The 27,421-nt window shown below is 38.6% G+C and overlaps 1 long non-coding RNA gene across 5 annotated transcripts in view; it reads left to right on the plus strand.

The window, feature by feature from the left end:
- Positions 1-27,421, plus strand: part of LOC148125812 (uncharacterized) — a 58,518-nt gene that overhangs the window by 9,706 nt on the left and 21,391 nt on the right. The window contains exon 1 of one of the 5 annotated variants that reach the window (XR_015743501.1): positions 18,869-19,300. The exons of 1 other annotated variant lie outside the window; for it this stretch is intronic. This is a non-coding gene — a long non-coding RNA (uncharacterized LOC148125812). Of the gene's footprint in view, positions 1-18,868; positions 19,301-24,586; positions 24,707-25,009; positions 25,670-27,421 lie in introns of those variants that run through there. 3 more of the 5 variants (XR_015743497.1, XR_015743500.1, XR_015743498.1) reach the window with 3 other exon arrangements.

Here is a 27,421-nt window from a genome sequence, read left to right on the forward strand (position 1 = left end):
CATGTGATGAGGTCATTGCATAAATTCTGCAAAGCTCAGAATGCTCTAATTAACAGGCTATTTGTTAAAATAAACTTTCAGTATAAATGAACAGTAATATATGGAATGGTACCATGTTGGCCAGATTACACATTATTTATTTATTTTTTTGGGGGGGGGGAAATCAATGGATGTCTGTAACTCAGTGCTTTATTTGAAAATGTAGAAACATGGAAAAAACAAGGGATAACAATTCTGTGGAGATTACATAGGATATTTGAGAATAGTTTTGCATGTCTATTTTCTGATGAATCAGTATTTCAAGACTGGCCACACTCACTGTGATAGTCATTACAATGTTGTGGAATAGTGACAGTTAATAGGCAAGTTCCATTGGAGTGCCCTAATGTGCACTCAGAATCTCAAATGTTTTCAGCCACTCAAAAATGTTGCTTACCTTTGTTCCAAATTAAGCAAAACTAGTTCAAAAATATATCTGGAAATTTATCTTCAGCATCAAGTAACCATATTATTACTGATTTGAAGAATTCATAAATGAATATGCAGATAAGTGATGACTTATTAAATGTGGTACAGACATATTTAAGATTAGGAAAGTTATGAATGTTATATATGAGAAAGAACAAAATTCAGAATAGATCAATGATCTGGAAAATGTGATTTAATTCATAAATTGTTCAAGAGAGTCATTTAGGAACAGTAGAGTCAAATGTAGTCAAGCAAGCATATATTCAAGTAAGGGGAAATCATAATGATTATCAGGAAATGAATTTTGGAAAAATTATGATCCTCTTGAGAAAACATTTAAAGAGTTTATTTACTGCAAATTAGGTATGTTATTATTATTTACCAAGGTTTTATTGTAGAAACTTTGACTGTCTTTGACAGACATAAGGGCAACAGGGTAAACATTTTGTCCCCTTTATCACTTTTAGATTTTAAATCCAGAGAACTGTAGGATAACTGATGCAATTCTCTGTCCAGTTCAAAAGCAGCTTATTAAATAGAAAGCCTAAAATATAGCCCAGGCTTGATTTGGGAATACAGATCCCAAAATATTTATCATGGCTACTTTACTGGCTGCTCCAAGATCAGAGCCAAAGGAGCTACAAGATTTTTTCCTATATTCTGTACAGACTTATGCCATGTTTTACAATTTGTACAGCTTTGTTCATTGAAACTGCACTCATTGTATTTTAAGATAAGATTAACCACAGTTTGCTACATGGGATGTGTTCTGAGGCTAATAATTACAGCACAGCATCTTATTTTTTTTATCTCAGAACCTATACATGAAAGAAAACAATAGCTGCAACTAGAGAATATAAGATTAGGAAGGTTAAGGCTGATAAAGTCTGGAGAAAAGTTATAAAACATGGAGGTGGACTGAGATAAGAAAGCTTTTGAGAAGGAAGAGTCTGTGTGCACACAGAATCTTCTGCTTTTGAATGAGTGCACACAAAACCTTCTGCTTTTGGAAAAGGTGTGGATTTCCATAAACTGAAATGCAGCACCTATCAGGGGAGAGTTGGTTGAGATCTTGACATGGTGCCAGTAAAACCAACTGAAGTTTAAATTTTGGAAGAGTGGCCAAAAGAGTGGCCAAAAACATCCAAGTTACCCAGGAGCTTGCTCTTCCTGAGACCAGCATCTGTGAACTATCCTTAAATATCATATTTCGATTCTTACTATGTTACAGAGCACCTGATTATGACATCGAACATGTAAACAAGCTAAATTTACTACTAACATGGGCAACATCCTGCCCACATGCTTTTAACTTTCTTGGTGACTTCAATCTACCTCATATTAACTGGACTCTAAATGAATGTACAACTGAACCCATACATGCAACCTTCTACAATGCTGTTACAAATCTGGGACTGGAACAACTAGTAACCAACAATACTAGACGTAACAACTGCCTTGATCTCATCTTCTGCAATAGTTTGAACTTAATTTATGGAATACAAACTAAAGAACCCTTTTCCAACAGTGACCACAATATGATTGACTTTTGTCTCAACATACGCACACACAAAAATCATCACAATGATGTAATCCCCAATTATAACTTCAAAAAAGGCAACTATGACTTATAGACAACGATCTCTCATCCCTTGATTGGCAATCTCTATTCACTGGATGCAATACTGTTGAAGACCATTACAACATATTTTTACTTGAAGTCAAAAGAGTCATCAAACTATATGTACCAATAACAACTCCCAAAGCAAGCAAACACACACACAAAAAAACAGATTACCCATAACAATAAGGTCCCAAAAAGAAATCACTTTGGCGGAAAAACAAATCTGGTCACGTTGCCAACTTCAAAAGCCAATACAAAAATTTATGCCACCAGATAAAGATTGAACGCACCAATTATCACATTAAACAAGAGGAAAACCTTCTACGCAACAATTCCACCCCCGCTTTTTACAATTTTATAAACAACAAACTAAAAGACGCAAGATCCATCCCACCCCTGATAGGACCTTATGGTAAAGACTGCAACGATGACACCATTAAAGCCAACATCTTTAACACATTCTTTGGCTCAGTATTTGTAAACAGCAATGGATCATGACCAGTATTTCCTAGCCGAACCACAGAAAATTACAATGATCTAATACAGATCGATTTTACAGAAGACAATGTTGAAAAAGCACTATGCAATCTAAAACCATCTGTATCTATTGGACCGGACGGAATATGTGCCTACTTCTTTAAAAAGCTGCCATAGCCGAACATCTAAGCATAATCTTTGAAAAATCTTTCAGGACCAGCTCCTTGCCTAACCTATGGTCACAAGCCACGGTCATCCCTATCTTCAAAAAGGGAGACCCCAGCCTAGTTGAAAATTACAGACCAATCTCCTTATGCTGCATCACCTGTAAAGTCATGGAATCAATTATTAACCAATCCATTATCCCCCACTTAGAGACAAACAACCTACTCTCTGATAAACAATTTGGTTTCAGAAAAAAAAACTATTTTGTAATCTGCAGCTCTTACACTGCAAAAACAAATGGACTACACAACTCGACCAGGGCAAAACAATAGATGCAATCTACATAGACTTCTGTAAAGCCTTTGATTCAGTGGTACAAGACAAACTACTCCTAAAGCTAAAATCTTATGGAATCTCTGGACACCTGTATAACTGGATAGAAGAATTCCTGCCAAACAGACAAGAAATGGTCACAATTGGGAGTGTCCTATCAAATTCTGTCCTGTCAATAGTGGTGTCCCCCAAGGCAATGTTCTAGGATCAACTCTCTTCATACTCTACATAGATGACCTCTGTGATCACATTAAGAGCAACTGCATTCTCTTCTCTGATGATGTAAAGCTATTCAATACCACATACAATACTGCTACCCTTCAAAAAGATCTTGACTATGTATCAGAATGGTCAAACAAATGGCAACTTCAAATTTCAACAAATAAATGCTCTGTCTTCCATATTGGCAAAAAAAAATCAGAAAATAAAATACAGGCTAAATAGTCAAGACCTTGTTGAGGATCCAAACTTTTTCAAGGACCTTGGAGTACTCATCTCAAATGATCTAAGTGCTAGAGCCCACTCTAACTACATAGCCAAAAAGGCATTAAGAGTTGTTAACCTAATCCTACATAGCTTTTTCTCTGGTAATATCACACTACTAACTAGAGCATTTGCTAGACCAATACTCGAATACAGCTCATCAGTCTGGAACCCACATTACGTATCTGATATTAGCACAGCTGAGAAAGTCCAGAAATATTTCACAAGAAAAGTTCTCCACTCCTCTACTTGTTGTAGAATACCTTATGCCACCAGACTTGAAATTCTAGACTTAGAAAATCTTGAATTATGCCATCTTCGGTCTGATCTAAGTATAGTATATAAAATCATACATTGCATTACCTGTCAATGAATACTTCAGCTTCAATCATAACAACACAAGAGCACACAATATATACAAACTCAAGGTTAACCGCACCAAACTTGGTTGCAGGAAATACGACTTCAGCAAGAGATTGGTCAGTGTCTGGAATATTCTACCTGACTCTGTTGTTTCTTCCCCAAACCCCAAAAACTTTAACCTTAGACTGTCTGCTATTGACCTCATCCCTTTCCTAAGAGGTCTGTAGGGGGTGTGCATAAGCGCACCAACATGCCTACCCTCCCTGTCCTATTGTTTATTTTATTTTTCTTATATGTACCCATTTCATGTATTCATAACTATGTATATACTTATACCTATTATCTTGTAAGTGATTGACAAATCAAAATAAATAAATAAATAAATAAATAAAAATAAATAAAAGAGCCAATTAAAAGATGATAGAAAGCATGAAAATTATGCATTTTCTTAAATCCCTAAAGCATCCATAGAATAAAGAATTGTGAAAGTACAGCATACCAAAAAACTGCAGATGGGAAAATATACTGGTTGAGTGAAATAGAATCAATGAACGGTGACAAGAAAGAGCACATGAAGATCACGAACTACATAAAATAAGACCAATATTGAGCTGGGAGAGGGGAAATGGGACCCAGGAACAGAATCAATTTACTCATCCCTTTGGAACTCATAGTCTAGAGATCTGATTTTGAAGATGCCTCTCAGCCTTCAGATTCTTGAGAATCACATCCCTGTTAAGTCATAGACAACAAGACCAAGGCTTTTATGGTCTACAGAATAAGAGTACTCAGAAAGCACAAATGTCAACAGAGATCATATTCCTTTAAGGGATATTCAATATGGTTGGGTTTGGATAGAACCCACAAACTTCTTTTTAAATTTTATGAAGCTTTGAGCAAAGAAAATCAGATGCCAAGGGGCAAAATATTTTTCCTAGCTGTTCCTCATACTTAGAAAGCTGACCCTGTTGGACAACTCTGCCATGCTCTGTACCTGCTATTGTGAAATATAAGGGATGGTTTCTGCTATGTCAACTCCTGCTCTGCCTTCTGTCTATTCCAGCTGCTTTTCCTATGCTGTAATTACAATAATAAATTTATTAAAAATAAATGCTTCTTGCAGATGCCACCCTAGACAGCTAACAATATATTAAAACACTAGGAAAAATATTTATTTATATTTATATGCTGACTTTATTATTTTTACATATAACTCCAGGTTGCGAACATACAACATGCTCCTTTTCCCTCCTATTTTTTTCACAACAACAATCCTGTGAGGTGAGTTAGGTTGAGAGAGAGTGACTGGCCAGCTGACTTCCATGGCTAATGTGGTACTTGAACTTTTTAGCCCAGAGCTTAACCACTAGGTCAAACTGGCTCTATGATATCAATATAACATAAAAAAATCTAGATTATATCCAGATTTTAATACTTCATGAAGAACCAAAAGAGTTAGAAGGTACTCTCAGAAGGTATGTTGTTCCCCAGAGCAGGCGCTGGGACAGAAACAATCCACTCCATTAAATGACATTTATATTTATTGGGATTGGAGCATGTTCCATCCTTCAGAGTGGTGAGGTGGGTAGAAACAACCAGGATAGACAGTCTCACAAATAACCTGGTTCACAGATAATTTGGCCCTGATGTTTTTAATCTAAGGTTGTTAGACCATATGCTTTATTTGTATTCCCTTACAAATGGCATTTGAATGGTTTTTACAAAGTCAACTTTAAAGTCTGCTTATAGTTTAGGCCTTCTTTATTACAGCTGTCCTTCTTTAGGATAACTGAAAATTGCTATTCCAGGATTAAAATGTTCTTTCTACATTGCATAACCTTTTTTCCAAAGATATTTTTATTATTAAAATAAGATACAAATGATTAAAAAGGCCTATATGGGATAGCAATAGTTGAGTAACATAAAAAGAAGTTACTACTAAGCATAATTACATAATCATAAATAAAAACTTTCTAAAAAGACTTTTTAACATCGTATTATTTTTATCCCCTTCTGTTCCTTTTCCTAACTGCAGATTACAGTGTGGATATTTATAGTTTATACTAAACATTTAAAAAATAGTATGATGCATTCGGATGACATATCAAGAGGTACTTAATGAAAGTAACAAATTACCCTGGCTGATATATTTACAAATGGCAGGAAGAATAAAAAGTGATATTCAAAGAAATAATTACACTTTAAGAAGAGCTGCAGAAAAAAAATTGATAAAATTTACTTCATGGAATAATTTAAGAGAAAATATACATAATATGTTATACAGATGACAAATAACTTTGTCAATAATTACCAAAATAGAGAACAAAAAGGAAAGATTTTATTTTAAATTCCTTGAAATAAACAAGCAATTTCTTCATCACCCACAAGCCTTCCAGGAAAGTGGTCTTACAAAGATATATACTCTTTTTGGCTCTTAAGACTCTTTGTAATATTGTACTACTGAATGCCTATTTCAGTGTTGGGATAGAATCATCATGGAGAATCCTGCAGTCTTGCTTTGAATATAACTTTTTCTGTACTACTATTTCCAATATATCCAACCCAGATAGCTTGTACACAGGTGTCAAACTCGCCTTGTCACATTGCTGTCATGTGACATATTGCAACGTTTTTTCCCTTCACAGAGCTGGGGGGAGGTCATGGCCTGCACATGATGCATCCAGCCTGCGGACCACCAGTTTGACACCTATGCTATAGAATGTTGTGTTTTTACCCTTTGGCATTTTACTATAAGTTTGAATTGTCCAGTACTCTGTTCATTATTCTACCAGTTCAGTTTTCCAGTTTTGATTTTCACATCTCCTCCTTCCTTGTCTTGCAAATGATCATCCTGCAATCTCTGGCTCAGACACATCATAATTTTTCAGCTTTCTTATCTTTTGACCCTATCTTTCAGAATTAATTCTTCAGCCTCATCTCTCCCTCTTTCTCTCTTAATTTTTTTGGGGGGGAAATGGTGCTGTGTTCTAATTTCTATTGATTCCAGATTTTGCACTAAGTGGATTTCAAACTATGCTGATATGCTATTGGTCCCCTAGCTGATTAGAATCAGGTTTACCAGAGAAATAGCTAACCTAAAACATTTGTGCCAAGTTCCTCCTCACTTGAAAAGGTTCAGGCTGTTCTGAAAACAAGCATGTTTTCAGATCAATTGAGGAATTATTTCAAAATCCACCTTGTGCTTATCTGACTATTGCATTATCTTCCTAGCATGGCCAGAACAATCAGGGGTGGGATTCTACCTGATTGGACTGGTTCTATAGAACTGCTTGTTATGATTCTGCACAGTTCTGAAAACTGGCAAATTGCGCCACTGGCTGGCCCCACCCCTCCCTGCCCAGTCACTCCTTAGCTGGCATGCATGCCATTCAACTTGCCTGCATTGTGCCTTCACCTAATTTTTGGTAAGTTGTTATTTTTCCTTTTTTCCCTGATGATCAGCTGTTCCAACTATCAGCTGTGCTGGCTGGGTGATTTAGATTATCTAGAAAGCAGGAAAACATTGGATTTCTTGCTCTCTAGCTAATCTAAACTGCTGTGTACTGCTTTGCCCTCACCCAGGAGGCTTCCCTGACGCCCAGTCAGGGGTGGTATTCAGGGGTTTGGGGTGGGGAGAAGTGGCCTGAGAGCAGAGCTGAACCTTCCTTAGGACTGAAGTTTCTATTTTTCAGTGCAGACTCAGGTAGCAGATTGCAGAAAGGTAGATCTGTGAGTGAATCTGTGATTCTGTGAGCAACTCAATCTGCCTGCCTGCTTTGCCTGATTTGGGGTAAAAGTTGTTCCTTTTTAAATAAAAAAAATCAATATTTACATCAATATTTACATACAAGCCATTCTCAGCCAGTCACATGACCACCAAGCTACATCCAGTAAGAAAACCATGCCCACCCAGTCACATGATTATCAAGCCACACCACAATTTAGGCCATGCCCACAAAACCGGTTGTTAAGAAATTTGAATCCCATCCCGGACAAAAATGTTGCTGTGAAAATGCCAGTTGCGTTCCTGTTGGGAAACATAACATTTGAGGCTAAATAACTCACATTTTAAGCCCCAAAATGGAATATGGTAACAATGTAATAATTTCCCATTGTTGGTTAAATGCAAGATTTAACATGGGTTTGCATGGTGCAGAGAGAGATTGATTTAATTATTATGCTTTTGTTACTTTTAACTTTTTGAGATTCTTTAATTGAGATCTTGCTTCCTGGATTGTTATGATTTTCATGTCCTTTATGTTTGATTGTAGGCAGTCATGGTTATAATCTTGGAGAAGGAATCTAGAAACTGTTAACAACATATTCAAAAGAAGCCTTTGTTAAGTTTAGAGATATGAAAAAGGTTCATAGTAGATCTCCCTTAACTCTTTGGGCAATAAGAGAAAAGGAAGAAAAAACATGTAAATTTTCAAGACTGAAGCCAGCCTGTGACATAGACTAGATAAAGAAACTAAACCCACAGGAAGAACTATACTTTATTGAAATATGCTATATGCTATAGCAGAGTCATGCAAATTTGCAAAATTGACCTATCTGTTCAATGTTCTCAGGACCAATTCTGTCATTAGAGATGCACAATACCATTTTTATGTATATCCTGACATTGCTTGGCTAAGTTAGGAAGTGAAGTATTAAGAAGATAAGATCATGAGTAATGCTCTGCTGGATCAAATTCCTAGATATCAAGTCTCATAATAGCCAACCAACTGCATATTAGTTTCCCGTATTTCTTCCCTTGATTTCTATCAAGATTGTAATTAAAACATTCAAAATATGTATTTGAAAGTAAAGTTCAGTTATTCCTCTATTGAAATACACCATTTGTGATTCTTCCAATTCAAAGGTTTAAAAAAAGTGTTTTAGAACATACAAGATGTCTGTTTGCCTCTCCTAAACTTTTCAATGTCTCATGAAATTTGTCCACAGTATTTTCAGACCCAAAGGCAAAATACTTTCCAGCAACATAAACAGCAAACTCTGATAATACTTATATGACAAAGCGATTAATAGAAGGTATATTTCAGAGAGAAGAATAGACAAATGGAATGTGCTTTAAGAAGACCAATCCGATTTAATGTAGCAAATAGAAATGTGATTTATTCCAAATGCTGTGGAGCTTATTATAGAACTCTTATCCTTTTAGTTGAAAAAAGTAGTTCTTTTAATTGGTTCTACTTATTTACATTCATTGAGCTAATTTTAACACAACATAGTGAGTGGCAAGAGATTTTTTTTTTTTTCACTTAAACACCAGTAAAATTAAGTTATATTTTTTTTTAGAAAAAGACAATAACTCTTCTATAAAATCTTTTGATTCATCAGATTTGCCAAATTTCTCTTTACTATTAGATTAGTTATTTTTTTTTAATTCTGATTCAGTGCAATGCAGAATAAAAAAATTAATTGTAATTCAGCATTTAAAATAAATTAATTGACTGGTATATAATACAGCAAAATTTCCAGCTTTCAGTTATTTAACTTTTATAACTGTGAAAAAAATGTTTCATTGTTTTTTCCATGATTGGAAAACAAATATGGCATTGTACCTAACAGATCAATTTTCCTCCAAGCTACAAATTCCTTCCTGGGAGATATAATTAAATGACAGAGAGCTTAAAAGATCCTTATTGAGGTAAAACAGTTTCCATCCTCTTCATGCAGATTATATATCCTGTGTAGTAGAAAAGATAGTTATGATGTTTATAAACAGTTAATTTCCAAACAGTTCACATTATTGGCCATCCATCTCACTGTTTATTAACATTTTAAAATGAAATTTAGGAGTTTGGGGGGAAGGAATCAGACATAATGAAAGCATTGAAAATTGACAATTTCTATTCATATTTTCCATCTCTTAAATTACATTGTTATAAACTTTTGCAGATTTCCGTTAGTCTTCTCTTTTTGTTACTCCCAATATTATCTTTCATAGAAAATAAATGGTTATAAATATGCAATAAATTAGATTAAATTGATAAAAATGTTTTCAGAGAACTGTCTGCCACATAAAAGTCTATGTATGTTTTTATTATATTAAAGAACCTTCTTTGCTAAGAAATAATGCAAGCATAGAGATAATATATTGATCGTCACCTGGTTAGTTATGCATCATTATCAATAGCTTCCATGCACAGCAATAATAGAAAAAAAGGAATAGATGGATGGAAAAATCTCTCAATATCTAAAAACCTATGGATGTTCTGATTGCTGAGCTACAATTCCAAGTAGCATCAACCATTCTGACAAGTGCTGAAGAGTATGAGGAGTTTAACTGAGCAACATTGGAAGGATTCCCAAGGCATGTATAAAATTTAACTGGAATGTTCAAAGAATCTAGAATCTACAACGTTCAATTATTCCTCCAAACCACATCAGTATTGCTATTATATAGTATTTGATCAGATTTCTGAAATATTCAATTTTCTACATCCCTAAGTTTGGCAAAAGTATCAGTATGCTTCTGGAAAAAATCAATTGCATCATCTAAAACCATTTCAAAATAATAAATGGTGCACATTCTTAAAAGTAATAATAAAAACATGAAAAATAGTTCAGCTGAATTTCATTTTATTTTTTGCATGCATTATGCATCAATGTTTCTGATGCATTATTTAAACCATATAATATATAAAATTCCAGACTTAAATTGGCTTTGCTATAGTCTTCACCCTTAATTATTCAATATAGCTGAATCTTATCTCTCAATTTTGTTTCATATAATCACACATACTATTCTTTTACTATATATGCATATTTATATGCATATGTAGTATATAAAAAATGTACATCTTAATACATATCCAATTACATGTTTAATTTTTTGTGTAGGGCTTCCTTGAAATAAAAGTACTATATCAACTGAGGTAACTGAAGAACATAGTTTAGGACCAATAGCTAGCAGGAAAAACAGTTTCCCTTCTATACTTTTGATAGATTATTTTTCCCTTCTCAGGTCCATGACACAGGGATAAAATTTACACTCTTCTGTTCCATAATCAAAATCGGGCACCTGCAGTTTTGTATTAGCAAAAATATGGTGGAGAAAAACTCTTGTCCAGTCGCTTGGTTTGCCCACGAGTGATCACATTTTCGTAGAGTTTTAAAATGATTTATGTGTCCACATATATATATACTACCTATTATTTTTTCTTACTTAGGACACATTTACCCATATTTACAATGCAATTTCACATGTATTATATGTATGTATGTATATATGTATGGCATTCAGCTTTGTTCGGGTATTTTCCCACGTCATTGTAGTTGTGCTTTTAAAGTTGTAGCAACTTTCCGGCAGAATCTCATCTGCCATCATCAGGCTTCTGTATAGTGTTCATCCCCGCGAAAATTTAAGAAAACACACACACACACACACACACACACACACATATATATGGCATTCAGTATATATATATATATATATATATATATATATATATATATATATATATATATATTCAGTTTTCATGGTATACATGTATGATATTCAGCTTTGTTCAGGTATTCCACGTCATATAGTTGGTTAAATCTGGGTCAGCCATCTGATCAGATTGTGTCTGCCTGATGAACACAATACAGAAGCCTGATGATGGCAGATGAGATTCTGCCAAACGCTATACAACTTTAAAAGCACAACTTAATGATGTGGGAAAATACCTGGACAAAGCTGAATAACATACATACATATATACATACATACATACATACATATCTTCAGAAAACATATATATCTTCCTTTGAAGATACCAAACCATCTACACAATTTCAAAATGTCATTTTCGATTTCAAATGTTCAAACAAATATTAAAAACAATTCATTTTATTAGAAACCTATTCAATTTTCTCATTTCAAAATCAATTTACTACATTGTAATGTGCATTGTTCCAACTACTTCTTTCAGAAGAAAAACAAACTTTTTTGTGGAAGGTTCTAACCTGTGAGTTCTAGCCTTACCTAAGACACAAAGCCAACTGGGTGACCTTGGACTAGTCACTTTCCATCAGAAGAGAAGAAGAGGCAATGACAAATTACTTCTTAAATGTTGCCAAGGGTCTTAAGTTGGCAATTACTAAGTGTCAGCATTAACTTGATACATACATACAGATGAAAACCCTCTTTCTCTTTCCCTCTTTCTTTCTATATCTATCTATCTATCATCTATCTATCGTCTATCTATCATCACACATACATGTAAATATACACACACACAATACATTTAGACAATTACAAGGATTATATTTAGTTTTATACTGGCATAATATTTTTAAGCAGGCCATTAAGATTCTTAAGAGTATGAAGAGTCACCAGCTCTTCAATGATGCCTTAATGATGATAGCTCATTACTACTCCTGTTCTGAATTAAACACATGAAGATGCTCTCTTTTCGGACATAAAGAACCTGTAACCCTACTTTTTAAATAGTCCTTTAGTTTGGAAGCTTAAAGGATTAGAAAAGAAATATTGTCCCATATGTGGTGACATGGTATGATAACAAACAAGCAAACAAAAATGCAACCAGTGAAGGTAAGACAACATTGGAAAAGAAACTATTTTTATTCACTTTGCTCTGCTTAGACGAGTGCTTCAGTGGGGAAAAAAGAAGCCCAAAGCATAAACAAAAGGAAAAGGTTATTAGAAGGGAACAGACAGCTTCTCAGGAAAAGCCAACAACTAAAAAGAGATGAACAGATCTCTTTTTCTTTCTATTTGTTAATAGACACAGCTTAACAGACACAGCTTAACACTCAAAACTGAATGATTTTAAAGTAAGCCTATTGGAGATACCACAAGGCTCAGGTGCAAGCAAAGGACCTGAAAAATTCCTGAATAATTGTATTATTCATGAAAAGTTCTGTTTGTCACATGGACAGTTCTTTTCACTGGCTTCATTTTTTTCAGTGCCCAGACTCCCTAGTAGTGACTTGATAGCAGAGAATTCACTAGCAAATAAGGTACACTCTACAGCTTGAGCAAGTAGTCTGAAGCATTCTTAATTAGGGTATTGAGGGGGATGGAGCTCCATGTTTCACTTAAGAGGACCCTTAGTGTTTGGAAACTTCTAACTGTGGACTCTAGAGAAGGGACTGAACACATGTATGTGTATATATATATATATATATATATATATATATATATATATATATATATATATATATATATATATATATATATATATATTAATGAGATTAGGTACAAAGCCTGAATTTACATGCAAATTAAGGGATTTGTGACCATGCTTACAAGATGTGTAGATGTGTTCCTGAAAGCCTATAAAAATTAATTAAGAACCTTATAAAGACAATTTTCATGCTAATTTATTCAATGCAATAGTAACAGTGATTGGAGCGATGCCAGTTTTCTTCATTTCTGACCATTGGTCATACTATCTGCAAATTAAGTGGGTTGCAGCCTAAGACATTTTCTTTTCAAACTGGATGACATTAAGATAAGTGCAGATACAGATAATCAGAGTTGGAAGGGACCTTGTAGGTCATCTAGTCCAACCCCCCGCCCAGGTGGGAGACCCTACACCCTTTCTGACAAATGGCAGTACAATCTCTTCTTGAAAGTCTCAACTGATGGCGCTTCCACAACTTCCGAGGGCAAGCTGTTCCATTGGTTGATTGTTCTCACTGTCAGAAAGTTTCTCCTTATTTCCAGGTTAAATCTCTCCTTGTTCAGTTTCCATCTATTATTCCTTGTCTGGCCTACAGGTGCTTTAGAAAATAGCTTGACCCCTTCCTCTCTGTGGCAGCTCCTCAAATATTGGAAGACCGCTATCACGTCTCTCCTGGTCCTTCTCTTTACTAGACTAGCCAAGCCCAGTTCCTGCAACTGTTCGTTGTATGTTTTAGCCTTCAGTCCCCTAATCATCCTGGTTTCTCTTCTCTGTACTTTTTCTAGACTCTCAACATCTTTTTTATAATGTGGTGACCAAAAGTGGATGCAGTACTCTAGGTGTGGTCTTACTAAGGCTTTATAAAGTGATATTAGTACTTCCCTTGATCTTGACTGTATCCCTCTGTTAATGCAATTTAGGATTGCATTAGCTTTTTTGGTAGCTGCTGCACACTGCTGGCTCATATTTAGCTGGTTGTCCACTAAGACTCCAAGATCCCTCTCACAGTTACTGCTATTGAGCCTGGTTTCACCCAGTCTATATGTATACTTTTGGTTTTTCTTGCCGAAGTGTAGGACTTTACTTTTCTCTATATTGAATTTCATTTTATTAGATATGGCCCAGTGTTCTAGTCTGTCAAGATCCATCTGGATCTTGAGCCTATCTTCTTGGGTGTAAGCTATTCCTGCCAGCTTAGTATCATCTGCAAATTTGGTAAGTTCCCCTTCTATTCCCACATCTAAGTCGTTAATGAAGATATTGAAAAGTACTGGGCCTCAGACGGAACCTTGTGTCACCCCAATGCTTACTTCCTTCCATGTAGACTTAGATCCAGTAAGGACTACTCATTGAGTACGGTTTGCCAGCCAGTTGCGAGTTCATCTAGTGGTGGTGCTATCTATTCCACTTTTTTCTAGCTTACTAAGAAGTAGGTTGTGGTCTACTTTGTTGAATGCTTTGCTGAAATCTATATTTCATAATATGAAATATATTATGTCCACAGTATTTTGCTGGTCTACTAATTTAGTTACTGTGTTGATGAATGAAATAAGATTGGTTTGGCATGATCTGTTTTTAACAAACCCATGCTGACTGCTAGTTATTACTTTACTTGTTTCTAGATGTTGGCAGATCTGTTGTTTTTTTTATCTTTTCCAGTATCTTCCCGGGTATTGATGTTAGGCTGATTGGTCTATAGTTTCCTGGGTCTGTTTTTTTCCTTTTTTGAAGATGGGAACCATATCAGCTCTTTTCCAGTCTTCTGGTAGTTCCCCGGTGCTCCAGGATTTTTGAAAGATATGGTGCAGTGGTTCTGAGATGACCTCTGCTGGCTCCTTTAAAACTCTGGAATGTAATCCATCAGGCCCCGGTGATTTGTTTTCATCAAGATCAGACAGGTGTTCTCTTACTATTTTTTTGCTTATTTTAACTTTTATATCTGGTCTATCTTTTACAGTTATGTTTTTGGTGGGTTGAGCTATGGTTTCTTTTTGCATGAAGACAGAGGCAAAGAATGAGTTAAGTAGTTCTGCTTTCTCTCTGTTGCCTGTTACTTCCTTGCCATCTTCTCTTTTTAGTGGACTGACTGTTTCCTTGATTTTTTTCTTGTTATTTATATGTTGGAAGAAACTTTTTTTATTATCTTTGACTTTTGTTGCAAGTCTTTGTTCGTTCTGAGCCTTTGCTATCCTGACTTCATCTTTGCAGATTCTGGCTATCTGCTGATATTCTGCCTTAGTTGTATGTCCTTCTTTCCATTTTTTGTACTTGTCCTTTTTTTCTTTCAATTTGCCAAAGAGATCTTTGTGTGGCCATGCTGGTTTCTTCTTGGATTTCTCATTTTTCTTTCTCAGTGGTATTGTGCTGGTCTGGGGTTCTATGATCATACTTTTTAGAGTTTCCCAAGATTCTTGAGTTGTTTTCCCCTTTAGGATTTTCATCCATGGAATCTTTCCCAAGTTCTCTCTGAGTTTATTGAAATCAGCTCTTTTAAAATCCAAGACTCTGGTGTCATTATGTTCTGTTGCTTGTGTTTGTGTTATGTTGAATTCTAGTATGATATGTGCACTTCAGCACCCAGAATTTCTCAGCCACAGTGCTGTCTGGGGTAGAAGACTACTCAGCTTAAAGTTGCCAAGTTTGAAAAACACTGGATTAAGACATCTGAAATGCTTCAGATTGGGAAATATCTATATAATGATTTTTGGCTTAATTTTAAGAAGGAATACATTGTGGAAACAAAATATTCTGGTCAAAATAACTGCTTAGTGGAATAGGTTTAGATAAATGATAGTTGCATATATTGCATATATTGTGGATTGCAGGACAAGAGAGTAGTCCTAAATTTAATATCAGCTACAATTATTCCAGAGGATATATGGGTGATTGCACAGGAAAGCCATTTTTCTCAGCTTTCTTTCTAGCACTGATTGCTTTCATGGAAATATTATTTATTGGGTGGTTTTACCTATTTTGGACTTTCTTGAAGCCAAAGCTGCATTTTACTGGGTTTTTTATAGATTCTTCCTGGAAAGAAGTGGTTATAAATGCAAAAGCAATAAATTGTATTTTTGTTTTGTTAGCTCTGCAAGCATCTGAAGGGTAGATGTGCTCAAATGAAATCATATTAAAAGGAGTCGTATCTGTGTATATTAACCACAGCAGAATGACTGATGTTTGCCCTGGCTGGACAATTCTGGTGAGCTTCTGGACATCACTTTGTTTGGTTCTGCTTAGAGTTGCTGCTAGCTGTTGATTCTTTTTGGGTCATGAAAAAAAAAGTAGACATACAAAAGTCCTGGGAAATTTTATATATATCCACAAACAAAAATCTTTCCCCATCTTTATTGAATAAATGTCATATTCAAGCCAATTGTATAATTTTACATACCAGTATATAGCTTAAACAGCTATACATATTTCCTACAGTCCTTTAACAAACTGAATGTTTAATATGTGATAACATCAGAATCTTTTTAAAATCATTTCCTGTCATATAGAATTCCTGCCTTCTAGTTCCTTCAATAAAAACCTAAATGAAATTGTAGCAATTATTTATCCTATTAATTTGGGTCTTGTTTTAGTAAATTGAATTGTGGAATTAGAGGAGGAAGATTATTTTGTAATGTTTTTTTAAAAAATATGCGGCAATGAGTGTTTCAAACTAATTAGCAAATCAATAATACTGATATCAATGGTTAGCATGTCTTCAGAGAAGGTCTTCTAACTTGACTATCTTTATCATAAGATATCTATAAAAAGATTTCCTAGTGCATTTGAAACTACTATTTATGGTCACAAAATGTTCACTTTCAACAGAAAACTGTAGGGGCAACTCAAGATTAAACTGTGGAATCTTTGATGCTCTCTGAGGTTGATTGTTTGCTTGCAGGCATTTAGTTACCTAACCAGTTAACATTGTCAGTGCTAGTGAGTGTGGAGTTTGCTTCTTCTTTATCTAAAAAGTAGCTTGTTCTACTAGCATTGAAAGGGTATTTTCTCCTTGGTACTTCTTTATTTACAATGTATCAAGCAGAAAACAATACCCTAAATATTTTAATAGCCACTGGTGGAACAGATGGGCACAATATAGGCAAAAGACTAGCAAAGCACATCCATGAAGACCAACTATGGTAGTTATCAGAAGACACAATGAAAACTCCCTAATTGCACAATACGTAGACAGACTCAGCCATGATTTCAACTGAAAAACTGTGACATACTAGAACAAGCCAAACCAAAAATTATAGGAAATTATTGGATGTTTGTCATTCAAACAAATAAGCTATCAGTAGACACATAGAAATAAACCATATTTATATGCTAAAAAAGTTTAGAAAGAAAGAAAAATTTCAGAACATAAGCATCAAGTACACTAACACCAGGCAAACAATATAGGCAAAAAATAATACCTTACCCTAATCAAGGAACTGCGAAGGATAAAACCACACCCCCATCATCATTGGCAGACAAACTGTATATAAACAGGGAGCAAACTCCACAGTAACTAACACTAATATTATTACCTAGTTAATGCCTAATAATTACCTAATCAAATATCTGCAAGCAAATAATCAACTTCAGAAAACACCAAGGACTCAAAAAAAAAAATCAATAACCTGTATTTGGCCCATTAGCTTGATGGCTTCATGGACATTTTTGAGTGGGGGAGAGGACATTTTATATTTCTTCTTTCCCTCATTGTGTATTAATGCAGGGTTCTGTAAGAATACAAAGATCAAACTGGATTGGCAGCAGGTTAATGGGAACTCTGCAGGCATATTTAACATCAAGGTTACTTCGAGAATCCTCATCAAGGAACTGCAGCCTTGAAAGCTATACTTAGCCAGCAGCTATGCATAAACAAAACCCATGTCAGAAAACAGCAGATGCTTTCATTCTGAAAAAGCCAATACCTGACTAAATTCACAATTGGAATTTTCATATTTTGGACTATAAAATGATAGAAATGATGCATATATTAATAATTATATGAGCTCTTTTAACTTTTGGTTTTATCAAGATCTGCAAACAGATCTTTCTATGTGGGAGTTCTGAGGTTTCCTTAGATTACTTAATGTTAATCAGTCAGAACCAATAGCCATGGTGCTGTCTTTTCATTAATCTATGGTAATTTGGATTTCTCAAGGAAGTGACCAAGAACCCAAATATATTGGAGGGCTACTGCTGTTTACATACATTCTTAGAATCAGCCTATATAAATATATAAAAACATATCTCAGAAATTACTTAAATGTGACTTAAACTTCCTTTAAAAGTCTTACTCTAATTGATGTGATATCCATGATACAACATTGCCACTCTATGAAACAAGTGCCACATGCAATTAATAGTTCTGGGATAAACACATAAGCAAACCTCTCCAGTCAAAACTGATTCATGTTGTATACTTCTTAATATTTCTAGGCTTGCCCATTTTTTATTTAATAATAAGCAACTTTTAACTGACTTCCTAGCAACTGTCCATAGTTGCAACTTTTATAATTGCTGTTGTTGAAACTTATAATGCCATTAATCTATTATTAAAACCCTCAAGATATTTTATAAACCAAAGAGTAAACTGAACAGACAGGTTCCATTATTTTCTTTTGGCTGGAAGGGAAAACTCTTACTTCCCTTAGTGAAATGTTACTTGTGTTGATTTATAGCTTTGCAGACCATTGCTGAATTTGCCATCCAAAGGGGATTGGTAATCTGTGTGTCTTGGCAAGGTTATTTATCTTATATGCTTCAACTTCCCTTCCCTTTACTGTAGTCTTATGTTTATGAAGTACAGTAACTGTAATCTTGGTAGCTGAACATGGACATGGTGATTAGGGCTTTTTCTTCACAACAGAAAGATAAGTATTAATCATATTTTTAAAAGCCTTAAGAAATCAGGAGATAAAGCCTTAATTCTAGGATGCAAATGTTTTAACATATAGATTATTATAGTTGAGACAGATATATGCTTTAAGTTAAAGCTAGAGTTATTGTTGTGGTTTGCCACAGCAGGTGTGGATGGCTGAGGGCTTGGAGAGTGAAGACTTAGATGAGAGGCCTGTGTGTAATGCAGGGATGGGGCCAAACCATCAGGGAGTGGAATGCTACCTTAGGAGATTGTGCATGCTGGCAGCAGCGATGAAGAGGTCCCTGAGAAGCCCGTGCCCAGCACGCATGCATGCAGGGCTGCTCAAAGGAAAGAGCAGCTGCAGCAGCTCGGGCGACTCAAGAGTAAGGCTGCAAGGTAATGGCCCCTCCCTGAGGAGATAAAAGCCAGATGAGAAACTACAGTTCTTTGCAGAAGGAAAATAAGTTTTACACTCGACCTTGGTGGATGTTAGGAATATCTGAGTTAGTGTTTGGAGACTCTTTGTGTCAGAATTATTGCTTAGTAACTTTATCTGTTGTTCTTGGTGTTATGTTTGAGCAATGAGAGGCTGAACCAGAGCATGAGTGCAACAATACTTTATTATACAATAAAGGGCTGACCGTGCTTGCCACGCCTGGAACTGGCTCGCAGCAATCAGCAACTGGTTGGACCCCGCAGCCTGCTTTTATAGCTGGCTGCTGGAGAGAACCAACCAATGAGGATGGGGGAATAACGCCCACACAAAGTGAGTGGACCTGAGTGAGAACTCCTAGAGTCCTCAGGACATAACACCCCTTCCCCCAGATGCGAACATGCATAGTCCTTGAGGTAGACGGGGTTTGTGTTGGCGCCGAACGGCGCAGCTCGGGAACATTGTCTGTCTGTTCGGTATCAGTCTGTGACGGTTGAACCGGCATAGTGTCGCTAACGCCTCTCCAGACTGGGCATCCTCGAAACCACCGGGTTGGTTACTGGGGTCGAGCTCTCGTGGGTTGGATCAGGCTGGTCAACTCTCTGGGCGCTGTTGTCCGAGTTCGGCTGACCGGAACGACTGCTGGTGCAGACTGGTCGTTGGGTGCGATGTGGCTGGGCGGCGGATGAGGCGGTTCCCCTTCGACTGGAGACTCTGGATTCTTGTTGGCAAGGGTGCTGAGGCGCCTTCTAAGCTGGTCTATGTGTCTCCTCCAGACGCGACCATCCTCCAGCCTGACCCTATACGATCTCGGCCCGGTGACGGCGATGACCTCGCCTGAATCCAAAGTGGGTCCCCAGCGAAATTCTTGCGTATACTGGCTCCTTTAACATAAAATGTCTAACCCCAAGTAGAAGCGAGGGGAGAGTCAGGGCAGTATTGTGGGTGCAGTCTATCTAATACAGTCCTCAGGCACCGGCCCATCAGGAGTTCCGCTGGGGACTTATTGGTGACTGCACAGGGGGTTGAGTGCTGGCTCATTAGGAACCGTGAGAGTTTGTGGTGCCAGTCATCCCTGCCAAACCTAGCGAGGGCCTCTTTGGTGGTCCTGACGGCCCTTTCAGCCAACCCATTACTGGCAGGGTGAAATGGGGCTGTGAAAATGTGGCGAATGCCCAGGTTGGCAGCAAAATGGCTGAATTCTACTGATGCGAACTGAGGGCCATTATCGGAGACAATGGAGTCGGGTAGTCCATGTGTAACTAACAGGCGTGTTAACACGCTGGTGATTGCTAGTGTGGTGGTCGTGGATAGCTGTGCCACGCCTATCCATTTGGAATAAGCGTCCACGACCACTAGGAACATCTTTCCATGCACGGGCCGGCCAGATCGATATGGATTCTAGACCAAGGGGCGCTGGCGCTCTCCCATCTGGTAGGGGTGGCGATGGGGGAGCAGGACGGGATTCCTGGCAAATGCTGCAGGAACTTACCCAATTGACAATGTCCTCGCCTAGACCCGGCCACCACATCGAAGCTGCGTGCTAATGCCTTCATTCTCACGATGCCGGGTGTCCTCGTGCAACGCTCCAGGACTCGGGCACGCAGTGAGGTCGGAATGACCACTCGAGTGCCCCACAGTAGACAACCCTGCAAACTGGACAGCTCCTGCATGCGAGTCTTAAAGGGTGCAAATTTGTTATCAACGTTGCCTCCCGCCACCCCCTCCTTACCCAGTCGAGCACCTGGGCGAGCGTTGGTCTGCCTTTGGTTTTAGCGGCGATGTCAAGGGGCGGTGATGGGTAGGTCCAACTGGGTGATCTCGAAAATGGCGTTGACAGGAGCTGGGTCTTCAGCCGGAGCGGGTAAGGGCAGCGACTGAGGGCGCCGGGCGTGATAGAGTTTTGCCCGGCGGTGAATAAGTTTGTATGAGTAGGCCGCTAGGAAAAGTGTCCACCTTGTCATCCTAGGGGAAAGGACTTGAGGAGTCTGTTTGTCGCCGCCAGTAGGCCCAGGAGGGGCTTATGGTCGGTGACCAGTTCGAAGAAGTGGCCAAAAAGGAATTCGTGAAACTTTTCACGGCCGCAACAGCTGCTAGGGCTTCCTTGTCTATCTGGCTGTAATTTCGCTCCGTGGCCGAGAGCGTCCTGGAGAAAAAGGCGATGGGGGCCTCGGCACCATTGGGGAGTCTGTGACTAAGGACCGCCCCAATTCCAAAAGGGGATGCGTCTGTTGCCAGTACTAAAGGAAGGTTGGGGTCGAATTGGATGAGCACTGCCTCTGACGTAAATAGTGATTTGACGGCGTTAAACGCCTGGTCTTCTTTTGTGCCCCCAGTGCCACGGTGACTTTTTGTCTAGTAATCTGTGTAGGGGTTCGGCTACTGAGGCTTTATGGGGCAAGAAGGATGCATAAAAGTTCAGCAGCCCCAAGAAAGCTTGTAGCTCCGCTTTGGAGGTTGGTGTGGGAGCTTCGTGGATCGCCCTAACCTTGGACTCCAGGGGGTGAATGCCAGAGGCGCCAATTTTATAACCCAGAAAGTCCACCTGTCTAGTGGCAATGGCGCATTTTTCTTTTTTTAACTTGAGGCCATGCTGTCTGAACCTCTCTAACACTGCTCGCACTCTCTGGAAGAGTTGGGGTCTGTCCCTGGCCGAGACCAAGATATCGGTCAAGTAGGGTACTACACCAGGGAGGCCCTGTAAAACCGCTCCATGAGGGATTGAAAATACCCGGGGCAACACTTACGCCAAATTGGAGACGCTTGCATCGAAGGCACCCTGTGAGTGACGATGGTCTGAAGTTCCGCTGTTTGGTTATCAACAGGGAACTGCTGATATGCTTGAGACATGTCCAATTTAGCAAAATACTGCCCGGCTCGAATGTGTGTAATAAGTGCTGGATGACGGGCACAGGGTAGGCGCTAACTTGTAAATATTTATTGATTGTTGTCTTGTAGTCCGAGCAAATTCTCAGGCTACCATCTTTTTTAAGGGGTGTGACAATGGCGCCTCCCACTTGGCGAAATCTGTTGGCTCAATGACCCTTTGTTTTAATAGTTTATCCAATTCAGCGCTAGTTTTGGCCGAATAGCAAATGGAACTCTACGTGGTTTTAATCTGATTGGGACTGCCTGGGGGTCAACGTGAACGAGATGGGGTTCCATTATAACACCTCAGCTCCTCGCTGAACACATCTGCGTAGTCAGCGAATAAGGAGTCAGTGTCTGAGGTTGAGACAGCATGGACTCCTGTTAGCCCTAGGCCGAGGTGGGGAAACCAATCGAGCCCCAATAAGGTGGGTAGATTGCCGTTAACTACCACTAGAGGTAGGTGGCCTTTAAAAGCTCTAAAACTGACAAAGAACTTGCCTCTGCCGATCACGGGAATGGCCTTCCCTGGTAGTCCTTCAGACCGAACTGGCATCTCTGAAGCCGGGTAGTAGATAGGCTGGGGTGGAGTCTCTTGAGGGTGTTCCACGAGATTATTGAGAGCGCTGACCCTGTGTCAACCTCCATGTGGCACGGTTTACCTTCTAGGGAAACGGAGAGAGAAATTTTACTGACAGTGTGGCAAGTACGCCTGGCAAGGTGGTGCGTGCGACAGTTTAATACTTGCCTCTGTGGTCCCGAGTGCGAGGAAGGGGTCTGTGTGCAGCGCTTGGGGGCTTGGCAGACTCTCGCGATGTGCCCCTCTTATGGCAATTGTTGCAGGTGGCTCCTTTAAACTTGCAGGTGGCTCTTTGATGCGATCCCCACAGGCTAGGCACAATGTGATGTGCTTGGGTGGACCGGTGTTTTCTTGTTTGGCCCCTACCTGCGACCGTCTCTTCGTTGGCGAGGCGGTGGACGCTGCTTTCATCGTTGTGGGTTTCCTCCGCTTCCACCTCTTCGGAATGGACTGGGAACGATGCCAGCTTGGCACTTGGGCCTTGAATTTCGGTGACTGAGTTCGCTAGCTCGGCTGCTAGGGCCTCCTCGACCGCTGCGCGAGGTTGAGGTCTTTTTGCTAGCAGGCGCCTCTGTAGGCTTGAGATCCTTGACCCCACAAACTAATTGATCGAGGAGCATGTCCTCCAGGTATGTTCCAAACCCGCAGTGCAGGGCTGCTGTTCTGAGGGCGGCCATATATTGATTGATGGTCTCCTTACTCGATTGCTTCCTCATACGGAACGTGAACCTCCTGGCGATTTGTGAAGGCCTGGGAGCGTAGTGGTTAGTGAGGATCTCAAGCAACTCGACCACGGAACATTTTTCAACCTCTAGGCGCCACGAGTGCTGCGGCGGTATCAGTAAACGGTGGCTCCGCAGTAGATTAGGAAATAGGATTTTTTCCGATGCTCTCCCGCATCCGCCAGGCCGACCGCATCGATGTAATGATTGAAGCGGTTCTTATACGATTCCCACTTCTCTTCGTCTGGTTTGAACGCCGGGAATACTGGGTTGGAACTCATGGTGCTGGAACGGCTGGGCTACCTGCGAAAAATCTCTCTGGGACAACGGGCGCCGTGGGTTACTAGTGATATCAGCTCTGGAGAGGTTTTTTTGCTACCCTCTCTTTCTCTCTCTGGGTTACCACATTGGCTGTTAGCCGTTGGAGGTGTCTCGATTCGCGCCAATGTGGGCGTTAGTGGCTTCCTACAGCGCTGTGCTGTGTTCATACTGGCTCGAAATTCAAATGACACCCGCTTGAATTTCGCGCCAAATACAGAGCGGCTGCGGCTCGCAGCGCTTCACTTTCCCTGAAGCGGGCTAACAAGCGGCTACAGACGCTTCTAACTTTTGAACCAGACCTCTTTCTCTGGCTGCGGATCAGCGTTTGCTCTTTTTGATCGCTGCTTTGTTGGCTGACCGCTCTCTCTGGCTGCGGATCAGCGTTTTTATCGCCAGCCGATCGCTTCTCTGGGCTGCAGATCGGTGGCTAGTGACTCAGCGGTTGCATGGTGCTTCTGGTAGCCATCCCACCTTCATCGCCAGTGTTATGTTTGAGCAATGAGAGGCTGAACCAGAGCATGAGTGCAACAATACTTTATTATACAATAAAGGGCTGACCGTGCTTGCCACGCCTGGAACTGGCTCGCAGCAATCAGCAACTGGTTGGACCCCGCAGCCTGCTTTTATAGCTGGCTGCTGGAGAGAACCAACCAATGAGGATGGGGGAATAACGCCCATACAAAGTGAGTGGACCTGAGTGAGAACTCCTAGAGTCCTCAGGACATAACACCTGGCATCCTTGCAAAACCTTGGCAAGGTTCTTTTTTATTAGAGCTAATTGGTTTGAAGCAGCCTTTTACCCATGAAGGAACGGGATTTGAAAAGAAAAATTAAAAGGTTGTGCTGTTACCTTTTTATGTTTGCTTCCTTGGAACCAGGTTTGGGTCAGAACATTTATATTTGACTTCTTAAAATATGATTTCACAGAATTCTCCAATAACTCTATAGTAAACTTGTAAGTGGCTACAAGGGTGAGGGAGGGCAGCGGTGGATGCAGAAACCAGCTTACAAAAGGTTAATTTTCAACATCAGAATTTCCATTTCAGCAGGAATTGTGTATTAATTAAAATTTATTTATGGTCATATGTAAAAATTAAAATACTTGTTTTGTCAAATAATAGTGGGTAAATATCTAAACAGTAATTTCACACAGTTATCTTTCTTGGAGATTCTCACTACATTTCAGCTTTAGTTTGTGACTCTGTCTCTCTGCATTTTAATGCAATTCAAAATTTCAATTTCACATGACTATTGATTGTCCAATGATGATTATCGATCATGCTTATCCTTTTCTTCCCCATCTATAGTCAGTCTTTTCCTTTCTTCTTCTCTCCTTCAATTTCTTTTATATATTTTAATGTTGCAAATAAAACTTGCTGTAACTTCTTAAATGAATCATGAAAGTCAACAATGTTTTGTACAATAGCTGTACCAACATGAAAACTAAAGAGGAAAAATTTATTTATTTATTTTATTTATTTATTTATTTTTTTGGTAAGCGATTATTAGATAACAGGTGTAAGTATAAACATGGTTATAAATACATGAAATGGATACTGTTAGGAATAACAAGGTTACCTAACGTACTTTGGGTAAAATAATATATATAAACTATGATAGTAAGTTTAAGTGTGTGTCACTTTAAACTGCAAAGCATGTAATTTTGGGTGCAGTTGTGAAACCATAAAAGGGAGCAAGAGAACCTGCTGGATTGCTGATGATTGCTGGTTTTGCTGGATTGATGGTTTGCTAACTGCGTGTTCCCTGCCGTTGAAGGAAGAAAGGAGGTTCGACTTCTTCATATCTCTACTAAGAGGAGATATATTACTGGACTGATATTTGTAAGTTTACTGACCTCTTTTTTGACACTGGACTTTGCAACTGAATAATCCCTGGACGGACTGAATTAGTGAATGATATATGGATTGTTTGACTATGCTAAAACTCTTACTGGAATAAACTATTTAACTAGCACAGTGTATCTGTTTTACTGAGTATAAGCTACAAAAACGTTTATCTCACATATTTTGCCTGCCTGCCTGACTGCTGAGCAGATTCTGCTAGGGTATATCCTTAACAGATACGAATAAGAAAAAAAAAGAAATAACAGGACAGGGATGGTAGGCATGTTGGTGTGCTTATGCATGCCCCCTACAGACCTCTTAGGAAAGGGGTGAGGTCAATAGTAGACAGTCTAAGGTTAAAGTTTTTGGCATTTGGGGAAGAAACCACAGAATCAGGTAGAGTATTCCAGACATTGACTACTCTGTTGCTGAAGTCGTATTTCCTGCAATCAGGTTTCATGTGGTTTACTTTGAGTTTGTATCTATTGTGTGCTCTTGTATTGTTTTGGTTGAAGCTGAAGTATTCATTGACAGGTAGGACATTGCAATGTATGATATTATATACTGTACTTAGATCAAATTGAAGGTGGCGTAATTCTAGGTTGTCTAGGTCTAAAATTTCAAGTCTGGTGGCATAAGGTATTCTGCTACGAGTAGAGGAATGGAGGACTCTTCTCATAAAATATTTCTGGACCTTCTCAACTGTGCTAATATCAGATATATAATGCAGGTTCCAGATTAATGGGCTATATTCAGGAGTGGGATTCTACCAGTTCACACCTATTCGGTAGAACCGGTTGTTAACATTCTAAGCAGTTCAGAGAACTGGTTGTTAGAAGAAATTACTGGCCTAATCCTGTAAGGAAGGCAGGAAGGAAACATTCTGGTGTTGTTTACAGAAACTGCTTCTCCGTTAACCCCTATTACATTCTTGGCAGGACTAGACTTGCTGTCTCTGGAACTTCTCTGGAGTTTTTTCCCCTTCCTTTGCTGTTACTTTGCTTGTGTGGAGTGACTATTCAAAGTTCCAATGACACTGAAAAAAGTGACTTATGTCCATTTTTCACATTTACAACTGTTGCAGCATCCCCACAGTCATGAGAGGCCAGACAAGGAGATGCGTGCCTCAATGTGAGTGATATTGAGTTGGCCATGCCCAGCCAATAACATGCCCACCAAGCCATGTCCACCCAGTCACATGACCACCAAGCCACACCCACCAACTAAGCTACGCCCACAGAACTGGTTGTTAAAAATTTTGAATCCCACCCCTAGCTGTATTCAAGTATTGGTCTACAAATGTTTTATATGCTCTAGTTAGTAGAGTGATATTACCAAAGAATATAAATTTATAGCACTATTCATATCTAGTAGAGAATTTGAGGGATCACAGTAGGCATATCTGTTACTTATTAAAAGTTTTCAGTCATTATATTAACAATAATAAAAAATACTTTACATGAAGAAAACTTTTCCTCTATTTACAGCTGCGTGAATTTCAGGGACCAATATGCTATAATTATGAATAACTATATATGATGAAGTTTCTATTTATACATTGTACTATATATATACTATATGTACAGCTGAATATATATGTACAGCATAGGTCCTGAATAGACCCTCTGTTCAGGAATAGAAAAATGTATGTCATTACAGAATTATATAATATTTACATCTGATACAGGTGCCTCCTTGGTAAAAAGCTAACACATTTTACAGTCTAGAAAATGTGTGACTCTAGTTGGT

This window comes from Pseudonaja textilis, chromosome 4 (assembly GCF_049901715.1).
Source record: "Pseudonaja textilis isolate UNSWEBS1 chromosome 4, rPseTex1.2, whole genome shotgun sequence".
Lineage (NCBI taxonomy): Eukaryota > Metazoa > Chordata > Lepidosauria > Squamata > Elapidae > Pseudonaja > Pseudonaja textilis.